General features: G+C 42.7%; 1 pseudogene; it reads right to left on the bottom strand.

Annotated features, from left to right (window-relative positions):
• Positions 1-6,899: 6,899 nt before the first annotated feature.
• Positions 6,900-6,997, bottom strand: LOC141141970 (U2 spliceosomal RNA; annotated as a pseudogene).
• Between the last annotated feature and the right edge of the window lie 3,394 nt (positions 6,998-10,391).

The following is a 10,391-nucleotide window of genomic DNA, read 5'->3' as shown; positions in this document are numbered from 1 at the left end:
GTCGTAGTCAAACCAGCACTGCAGTAACACTTGGTGATGTGGCGAGTCCCATAAGTGCAGTTCAAGCTGGTGAGGTGGCAAGCACAAGTAGTGTCCCGCTGCCACCAAGAAAACAAACACAGGCCCGTCGTGCCCATAATGCCCTTCCTGCTGCATTCGCCAATCCTAATTGGGAACCCACCACTTCTGCAGCGCCCGTACTTCCCCTATTCACATCCCCAACCAAATGCAGTCGGCTGCATGAGAGGCATTTTCTTTATGTCCTCCTGAGTACCCCTACCCAACGAACCCCCCCAAAAAAGATGTCGCGTCTGCAGCAAGCGCGGATATAGGCGTGACACCCGCTATTATTGTCCCTCCTGTCCTGACAATCCTGGTCTTTGCATTGGTGAATGTTTTGAACGCTACCATTCATTAGTTGAGTATTAGCGTAGGGTACAGCATTGCACAGACTAGGCACACTTTCACAGGGTCTCCCAAGATGCCATCGCATTTTGAGAGACCCGAACCTGGAACCGGTTACCGTTATAATAGTTAGTTACAAAAAAAGTGTAAAAAAAAAAAAAAAAAAAATATAAAATAAAAAAAAATAGTTGTCGTTTTATTGTTCTCTCTCTCTCTATTCTCTCTCTCTTGTTCTGCTCTTTTTTACTGTATTCTATTCTGCAATGTTTTATTGTTATTGTGTTTTATCATGTTTGCTTTTCAGGTATGCAATTTTTTATACTTTACCGTTTACTGTGCTTTATTGTTAACCATTTTTTTGTCTTCAGGTACGCCATTCACGACTTTGAATGGTTATACCAGAATGATGCCTGCAGGTTTAGGTATCATCTTGGTATCATTCTTTTCAGCCAGCGGTCGGCTTTCATGTAAAAGCAATCCTAGTGGCTAATTAGCCTCTAGACTGCTTTTACAAGCCGTGGGAGGGAATGCCCCCCCCCCACCGTCTTCCGTGTTTTTCTCTGGCTCTCCTGTCTCAACAGGGAACCTGAGAATGCAGCCGGTGATTCAGCCAGCTGACCATAGAGCTGATCAGAGACCAGAGTGGCTCCAAACATCTCTATGGCCTAAGAAACCGGAAGCTACGAGCATTTTATGACTTAGATTTCGCCGGATGTAAATAGCGCCATTGGGAAATTGGGGAAGCATTTTATCACACCGATCTTGGTGTCATCAGATGCTTTGAGGGCAGAGGAGAGATCTAGGGTCTAATAGACCCCAATTTTTTCAAAAAAGAGTACCTGTCACTACCTATTGCTATCATAGGGGATATTTACATTCCCCGAGATAACAATAAAAATGATTAAAAAAAAATGAAAGGAACAGTTTAAAAATAAGATAAAAAAGCAAAAAAATAATAAAGAAAAAAAAAAAAAAAAAAGCACCCCTGTCGCCCCCTGCTCTCGCGCTAAGGCGAACGCAAACGGCGGTCTGTCGTCAAACGTAAACAGCAATTGCACCATGCATGTGAGGTATCGCCGCGAAGGTCAGATCGAGGGCAGTAATTTTTGCAGTAGACCTCCTCTGTAAATCTAAAGTGGTAACCTGTAAAGGCTTTTAAAGGCTTTTAAAAATGCATTTATTTTGTTGCCACTGCACGTTTGTGCGCAATTTTAAAGCATGTCATGTTTGGTATCCATGTACTCGGCCTAAGATCATCTTTTTTATTTCATCAAACATTTGGGCAATATAGTGTGTTTTAGTGCATTAAAATTTAAAAAAGTGTGTTTTTTCCCCAAAAAATGCGTTTGAAAAATCGCTGCGCAAATACTGTGTGAAAAAAAAAATGAAACACCCACCATTTTAATCTGTAGGGCATTTGCTTTAAAAAAATATATAATGTTTGGGGGTTCAAAGTAATTTTTTTGCAAAAAAAAAATAACTTTTTCATGTAAACAATGAGTGTCAGAAAGGGCTTTGTCTTCAAGTGGTTAGAAGAGTTGGTGATGTGTGACATAAGCTTCTAAATGTTGTGCATAAAATGCCAGGACAGTTCAAAACCCCCCCAAATGAGCCCATTTTGGAAAGTAGACACCCCAAGCTATTTGCTGAGAGGCATGTCGAGTCCATGGAATATTTTATATTGCGACACAAGTTGCGGGAAAGAGACAAATTTTTTTTTTTTTTGCACAAAGTTGTCACTAAATGATATATTGCTCAAACATGCCATGGGAATATGTGAAATTACACCCCAAAATACATTCTGTTGCTTCTCCTGAGTACGGGGATACCACATGTGTGAGACTTTTTGGGAGCCTAGCCGCGTACGGGACCCTGAAAACCAAGCACCGCCTTCAGGCTTTCTAAGGGCGTGAATTTTTTATTTCACTCTTCACTGCCTATCACAGTTTCGGAGGCCATGGAAAGCCCAGGTGGCACAAACCCCCCCAAATGACCCCATTTTGGAAAGTAGACACCCAAAGCTATTTGCTGAGAGGTATAGTGAGTATTTTGCAGACCTCACTTTTTGTCACAAAGTTTTGAAAATTGAAAAAAGAAAAAAAAAAAAGTTTTTTCTTGTCTTTCTTCATTTTCAAAAACAAATGAGAGCTTTATATGTTTTTAGTGTCAACACTTATTTATGCGATTTAACATGCGATTTTTTTGTCATTTAGTATATACCAATTGAAAAGGATTTTTTATGCACTTTTTTTCACATACGCATGATTCTGATTATTAAGACTTGAATGTTTTTTAGTGTCAACACTTATTTATGCGATTTATTATGCGATTTTATGTCATTTTATTAATTGACCACAGACAGGGATTTACAGCTTTCTTCTGGTTAGCGCAGCACCTCCCCCCTATACCTCAATTTTTTTATTTTGATTAAGCTAGTTATCCACCAAATCTGTCCAAAATTTTCAATCAGATGGTACATATAATATTTGCATCTATAAAGAAGAGGCTGCTGTATACCTATAAATTTCCCATCTGCACATTTTTTCCTTTTGGAGGACTGTGTTCATAAAATCCTTGACTAAATAGCAGCTATAGTAGCATGGTCTCAGTTTTCAAGAATTAAAAACTTTAACAGTTTAATATTTGCAATGGGAAGTGAACCTCACAGAATGACTGTTATATGACTCCAATGTAAACTACCACAACTTCTGCTTTAATCTCAAAATCTATAATAATGCAATGGTATACAAAAATCTTGCTCTCATTATTTTTGAAGTACCTGGACTTTGACATTTCTTAAGCTCTTTTCACCCACGTAACGGTGGTTAAGAGGGTAGGCTGTAATGCCTACACGTGTCTATGGGCAGCAAAGGTTTCTGTGCGGAGAGTACACTCATTGTGCACCTCCAGCACAGACACAAAGCTCTCAAAGACAGCTCATGGTCTGGAGGGATTGGATACTGATCATGTGACCATTGTGACAACTAATCACAGTGGTCACGTGACTAGGCAGACCTTCTCACCCCCCGGGCATATGAGCCCAGTAAAAAGGACGTTGGGGCAGGCAGGAAGGGGTTAATATTAAAATGATGTATAGCATTATTATGTGTGGTACTTCACTTTTGTTTGTTTGCAATGATGGTGATGACACATGCTGAGGGTTGAGGGGTAGATTCGGGTATTAAAGTGGGGTTCCACCCAAATTTTGAACAATATCTGTATGTATTCTCTTCCTTGCCTAGATGCTGACATGCCGTTTAAAAAAATTTAAATCGCCGTAATTACCTTTTATTTTTCTATTCTTCTTTGCACTTCCTGGTTCTCCTCCCGTGGGAGTAGGCGTGTTTCTAGCCTCTCCCAGACTCCTGGGAGCTAGTCTCAGGCTTCCCAGGATGCCACTGAGCATGTGCAGGAACGAGCAGTGAATGCTGGGAGCACAGCATTCACCACATCCAGGAAATAAATGCTTGTGGGCTTCAAATGCCCACAATGAAGATGGAAACCGCCTGCAGTGAATAATATAAGTTATTCTTTCCGACGAAATCTGACACAGGCGGACATATTACACACAATATGTGAGTATGTAATGCTGAGAAGAAAAGTTTGTGAATGAACTCAAAAAAAAAAAAAAACGATAGATAGGTGGACCCCCGCTTTAAAGAAACATTATGGTATAGTGCTGTTCGTTTTCAGAAAGATGGTCTGTGCCCCACCAACATGAGGAACTTCAATAAAACACATATACTGCTAGGATATACAGTAATTAGCCCATCTGCCAAGCCTTTGGCCCTTTAACATGCAGCAGAACATTTCAACACTTGACTGCAGCTCATTGTTTCCCCTGTGTCAGGAATGACAGAGGAAATGGGCAACGGAAGGACAATGATTGGCTACAGTTGCAGCTGGGGAGAGAGACCCAGGAACAGTCCCAGCAAGGTGAAAAAGTAGGAAGGTGACACCAGGAAGTGCGGAGGACAGATTGGGTGCTATCACCTGCGCTATGCTGTCCAGAGACTGCTGATGGGATCGTAGACAGAACTCCTTAACCTTAATAAATAATCACTCTTGACTCAAAACCCGTGGATTGAATAGGCCGTGGCTCTTTATTATAGCATATAAAAAAAAGTATTTACTATTTCAACTCCAATAAACATAAATACTTATTAAATTAAATCAATCAAGTAATCAACACTCATAACATAGTATTAACAATTTACATAAACAAATAGCTCAGCTATTGTAGCTTGAACTACCTATTTAAATCAACTTAACATCCCCTTTCAAAGAAAGGGACAAACCTCATAAAAAAGGCCCATGACAAGAGGTGGGAGGTTGAGATGTGCTGTCTTCTGGTTCTTCCTGTCTTCTGCCCATCTAATGAAAGAAATGGTTACACACCGACATGCCGAAAGTCCATTTATTGCATCTTCCCATAAAGGCGCAAGACAAACACCACAGGACAGTAGCAGATCAGGTTGACACGTTTCACACAGTTACATTGTGCTTACTCATAATGTAAATGTGTGAAACATGTCAACCTCATCTGCTACTGTCCAATGGTGATTGTCTCACACCTTTATGGGAAGATGAAATAAATGGACTTCCGGCATTTCGGTGTGAAGCCATTTCTTTTCACATGTATCTTTATGGCAGGCGAGTCAAGGGATGCACCTGTAAGAGCAGTCCTCATCATTGAATTCATTTCACCTGGATCCAATCACCTGGAGAGGCATATCTCTTGCTTTCACATCTAATGACACATCTTCTCTCTTTTTATAGGTGACAGCTTGTTCCAGAGGACCGTTTTTGGGTAACTGTCAACTACTCAACCAAATACTGGTAAGTGTTTATTTTCTTTTTTTTTTTAAAACAGATTCTAGCAATTTCTTTGTCTGCCACGATCCCATAGGTGGTGGGAGTGGGGATATTTTATGCCCCACCCTTCACCTTTATTCCAGAGATGAGGGAAGCTGTTGCCACGAGCTTGCTCTGAACAGAGGTGACCGTGTTGGAAGTTAAGAGTAGTCTGCTGTGTGGACAGTGCAGGGACTGGGGAAGGAAACCCCAAGCTGTAGAGGTTGGGCTGTGCAGCAAAGAGCTGGGGAGTGTTGTCAAATTGTGGCTCATGTGGAGGGACTGTGAAAAACTGTGAGCTGCAAGAGGGACTTGCAAGCTGTCAAGCTTCAGGGGAGCACTGTGTGCAGAGATACAGAGAGCTGTAAAGAGCCAGGGATTCTGTGCTACTATGCTGTGCTGTGCCTGCCCAGAGACTGCGCTACTATAAGGTACAGTGGTCCAGGCCAGAGGTTGTTGCTGCATATATTGAGCTAGACTGCTGCTGAGGAATGGGAGAGAGAGAGAGAGAGAGAGAGAGAGAGAGAGAGAGAGAGAGAGAGAGAGAGAAAGAAAAAGAGAGAAACTACTGCAGAGGAATCCAGAGAGAGAAAAGGCTGGAGCCTTATCCAATGCCAGGTTATTATGAAAGCCCTGTGCATTTTGGCTTGACCTATTGCTGGGCATTCAGAGGATACACTGGGATCTTCACATGTAGTGATATACATTTTGGCCACCTGTTTGATATTGACCCTGCTTAAAGTCTTTGCTGCATGTGGAAAGTTGGCCCTGAACCTTCATAGAGTTCCCACTGAATTAGAAATACTCTCTCCTAGGAGAATCAGTGAGTGCTCCAGTGGGAGATCCAGGGCCCAAATGCTGGCAGACTATATTTATAAAAACTCATAAGTGAACAAAAAAAGTGCATGTGAATCACACACAAAAAGTGCTCTTAAGGGTTTGCCTTTGTCCACCCTGTGAAGGGGTAGGACCTTACCCTGGCCTCCCAGGAAACAAGCCTCCTGACAGGGCAAGATTTGAACATTGTCCACCTAGCCAAAAGGCCTGGCGGACCCCTCTCCTCATGGTCAGCTGAAGCCAACCAACAAGTACCAGGTGAGGGGATCTCCCGATTAGAATCCCCCTGATTCAGAAGAGGAAGGAACCTAATGGTTCCCCCTAGACTTCAGGGTAGGCCCGAGGACCCACACCCCCCCCCCAATTCAAGTGAAAAAGGCACAGACAAAAATGCAAAATGACAAATCAATGGGAAAATAAATAAATAGTGTCCATGCTAGTGCATAGGCTAGGCTCAAAGGCCTGGTAGCTAAAAAAATGCCCTGAACTTAGTCAAAGGCTTAGCCCAAGAGGCCTGGTGCAGAAAAAGCTTTGGTGACCTGGCTTTGTACTCTATTCTTAAGTGGGGTTCCCACACCCATATGATACTGGGAGCATATGTGGGGTGACCAATTCCCAGGGGGCACTGACGCTGTGGATTCTCTGCTTTCTCAGCCCATGGCCAGATAAGGTAGACCCAATCAAATCAGGAGGCACTGGACCCTCCAGCCTTCCCAGGGGTATTACTCCCATGCCCCACATCCTGTGGGTGCCCCGGCTTCTGTTCTAGCCAGTACTAGCCTTCAGAGCCCCCATAATACCAGCAGGGATACTATGCAGGGCAGGGTAGTGGAACACCCCTACTGAACATTGATAAGATCAGATACTACACTTGATCTTAGCCAAAAGGCGGAGAAGCGATGGCTTTGGTCACCTAGTTCGTTTTATTGTTTTGTTGTATTGTATTTTATTTTGGGGCCCAGAGCAGCTGCAGTAGCTAGGCTGCTTCTAGAGCCCGAGCCGCTCACCTGGCCTCTCGGCAACTAGCCGTCCACCTATTCAGTTCAGCAGTCGGGGCCAGGGGGCGGAAACTACCCAGCTGCCCCATGACCATGAAGGGGAATGAGCAGTAATGGATCCCATCACTTGATGCGGCCTGCTGCCTGCCCAACCAGAGAGAAAGTGAGTGCCTCCTGTGCAGCCTCCTGTGCGCCTGGATAGGAGGAGCGCCTGGGCAGCTGCATATAGAGGAATTGATCTTTCCATATTCCTTCTGCAGCTGCTTAATGCCTGCAGGAGGGAGCGGAGAAGAAGCAGGCATTCAGTAGCTGCAGGAGGAATATAAAAGATCAATTCCTCTATATGCAGCTGCCCGGCTGCTTCTATTGCCCCCCCCCCGTGTCCCCCCCCCCCTGTGCTCTTGAGCCCCCCCCCCAGTGCTCTCGAGCTCCAGTCCGGGCCTGATCTCCAGAGATAAATGCAGTTGCTCTTGTAACAGAAAGGCTGCCCGTATGTACTTAAAAAAGGAGTTCATTAACAGTCCATGAAATGTGCAACACAGCACCAAAGAGAATGAAAAATACACAGCACTCAGTATGCACAACATTGTACTCCATCGGGGTGTCAGTAAACCTTGGTGGTCTATTTTCAAAACTGTATATAAAGATGTGGGAGAATCACAAATATGGCTATATGTTGTATATGTTAAAAATGCTCTGTAGTGTGAATGAGCCCTAATGCAGATTCAATGCATGTGGACATCCCAAACTCCGAAGTATATTGAAGTTATTCATTTAGCACAACAGTTAGGAAACCAGCATCTGCAGAAGTTCAGTAATAGCAACCAACATATTTTATCAATGTTAGTTTCCTTTCTTTCTTGCTCTCCAGCTCCCCCCAGTGCTCTTGAGCTCCCCCAGTGCTCTCTGGCTCCCCCAGTGCCCTTTGGTTCCCCTAGTGCTCTCTGCCCCTCTGTGCTCCCTGGCCCCCCCTGCGCTCTTCACCCCACATGCTCTCCAGCTCCCTCCCAGTGCTCTCCAGCCCCCCCAGTGCTCTCCACCCCCCCTCACTGTTCTCCAGCTCCCCCCAGTGCTCTCCACCCCCCCTTACTGTTCTCCAGCTCCCCCCCCCAGTGCTCTCCAGGCCCCCCTCCAGTGCTCTCCACCCCCCTCACTGTTCTCCAGCTCCCCCCCAGTGCTGTGCTCTACAGCCCTCCCTCCAGTGCTCTTTGGCTCCCCTAGTGCTCTAGTGTGCTGGAGTGTTAGTCAAATGAATGGTACTGCAACAAGCTAACGCATGTAACTTGTGTTGCGAGTTACCACTACACACCACAAAAGTGTAATTCAGACCTGAACCCCTTCACATAAACAGTACACAGATATGCGGCCTCACTGGACTGGCCTTTTTTTCTGTGAGGCCATATATATGCATATCTATCTTTGTGCTAAGAGCACGTTGCACAGCGCACTCCCAGCACAGAGATCAGGGCTCAGTGGGAGCCCCTGGTCCTGTACTAACGTTCAGGACCTGAATCTCTCAGTTCCAGGTCATCTGATCGCTTTGGTAGCCTCTGATTGGCTATCACAGTGATTAGTCACTCTGAAGCCTGTCCCTGTGTTTCTCTCTCTGTAAATAAAGAGTAAAAGATACATTGGGGCTTATTTACTAATGGAAAATCCACTTTGCACTGCAAGTGCACTTGAAAGTGCATTTGGAAGTAAAGTCGCTGTAGATCCGAGGGGGACATGCAAGGAAAATAAAAAACAGCATTTTAGCTTGCACATGATTGGATGATAAAATCAGCAGAGCTTCCCCTCATTTCAGATCTACCCCTAAGATTTAGAGTGACTGCACTTCCAAGTGTACTTGCAGTGCAAAGTGGATTTGCTTTTCGTAAATAACCCCCATTGCATCTCTCTCTCTCTCTCCTTGCAGAGAGAGAGGGAAACAAACAACAGTGTGTAAACATAAATAAATACATTAAAGAAAAAATAAAGAAAAAATTCCTAGATCGGTCAAGGTCAAGTGTCAGGGCCAGTATATTTTGGGCAGGATTATTTTTTTTTAAAATTAGTATCAGTGTCAGTGTGTTTTAGGTAGGATATATACAAAAAAAAGAAGCAAAATGTACAAAATTGTTTCTGGGCTGTACTACGGGCACAAATAACATACATATATGTGGTAAATAATCATATAGTGATTCCGCGCTACAGCAATGTTGTGCAAAAGGTACTCAATAAATAAAATAAATAAACACTATGTAAATATTGTGCAATAAATTGGAATACTAAAAGTGCAAAAGTATTTAGCCCATACGTTGGCAAATCAGTATAGGGCCATTAGATTCAGTATGACGATGATCTCTTAATTACACATTCTTCCAATGAATGTCCAAAAAAGAATTATGCAAAAATATGTTTGAATAAATTGCACAGCAGGCAGGAAAGAAGTTTATAATCCCATAAATGAGCTCACAGAACCCTCACCTTCATATCTTCATTTGAAGAATATGTGTTTATTTATTTTATTTATTGAGTACCTTTTGCACAACATTGCTGTAGCGCAGAATCACTATATGATTGTTTGTATTTATAAGTGGATTGTGAACACTGAAAGATTCTACTGCAGACAGTTTTCTTCACTTTATTTGATTGCACTTTATTGCATGGTACGCACTTTGGTTATTTATTTAGTAATTTTTATTTATTAATTTTTATAGCTTTATAAGAGATTACTTTGAACACATCTGAGTAGCGCGAAGGCCTTCTATATTTTATGAATTTCTACATATATGTGGTATCGCTGTGATTGTCAGGAGCAGGAGAATTTTTTTTGGGTTGTTCTTTGGTGGTAGGTTATGGTTGTAACAAGAAATTTACAGCTAAATTTAATTTTTTATTTTTGTTTTACTATTTTGTGCCAGTTTTCCTTTGATAATAAAAACAAATCAGGAGAGATCCATTACCATTCACCACCAAATGAAAGCCCAATTTGTCCTAAAAAACAAGGTACTTGGATGCACAAAGTAGTTGTGATGATAAGTACGGTTTTGTTAACACATGTCAAAGTTGCAAAATTGCGCTTAGGCATTAAGATTTGTTTTACCCTTAGGCGTGAAGGGGTTAAAGCAACCCACAAATGCTTTGGGAACACAGTTCTATTGTACCTGTCATACCTTCTTTTATATAACTCTTTTTACTGGGTTTCTAGGTTTAAAAATTTTCCTTCAATCAAAGTACTAAAATTGAAAGAAGCTAAGCAATTTGAACTGATTGTTTTTTTTGTTTTATATGTCAGGAATATAAGCTGTAAGCTGC

This window comes from Aquarana catesbeiana, linkage group LG04, assembly GCF_042186555.1.
Source record: "Aquarana catesbeiana isolate 2022-GZ linkage group LG04, ASM4218655v1, whole genome shotgun sequence".
In the NCBI taxonomy this organism is placed as follows: Eukaryota; Metazoa; Chordata; class Amphibia; order Anura; family Ranidae; genus Aquarana; species Aquarana catesbeiana.
This window is presented reverse-complemented; position numbering and strand designations above follow the sequence as displayed.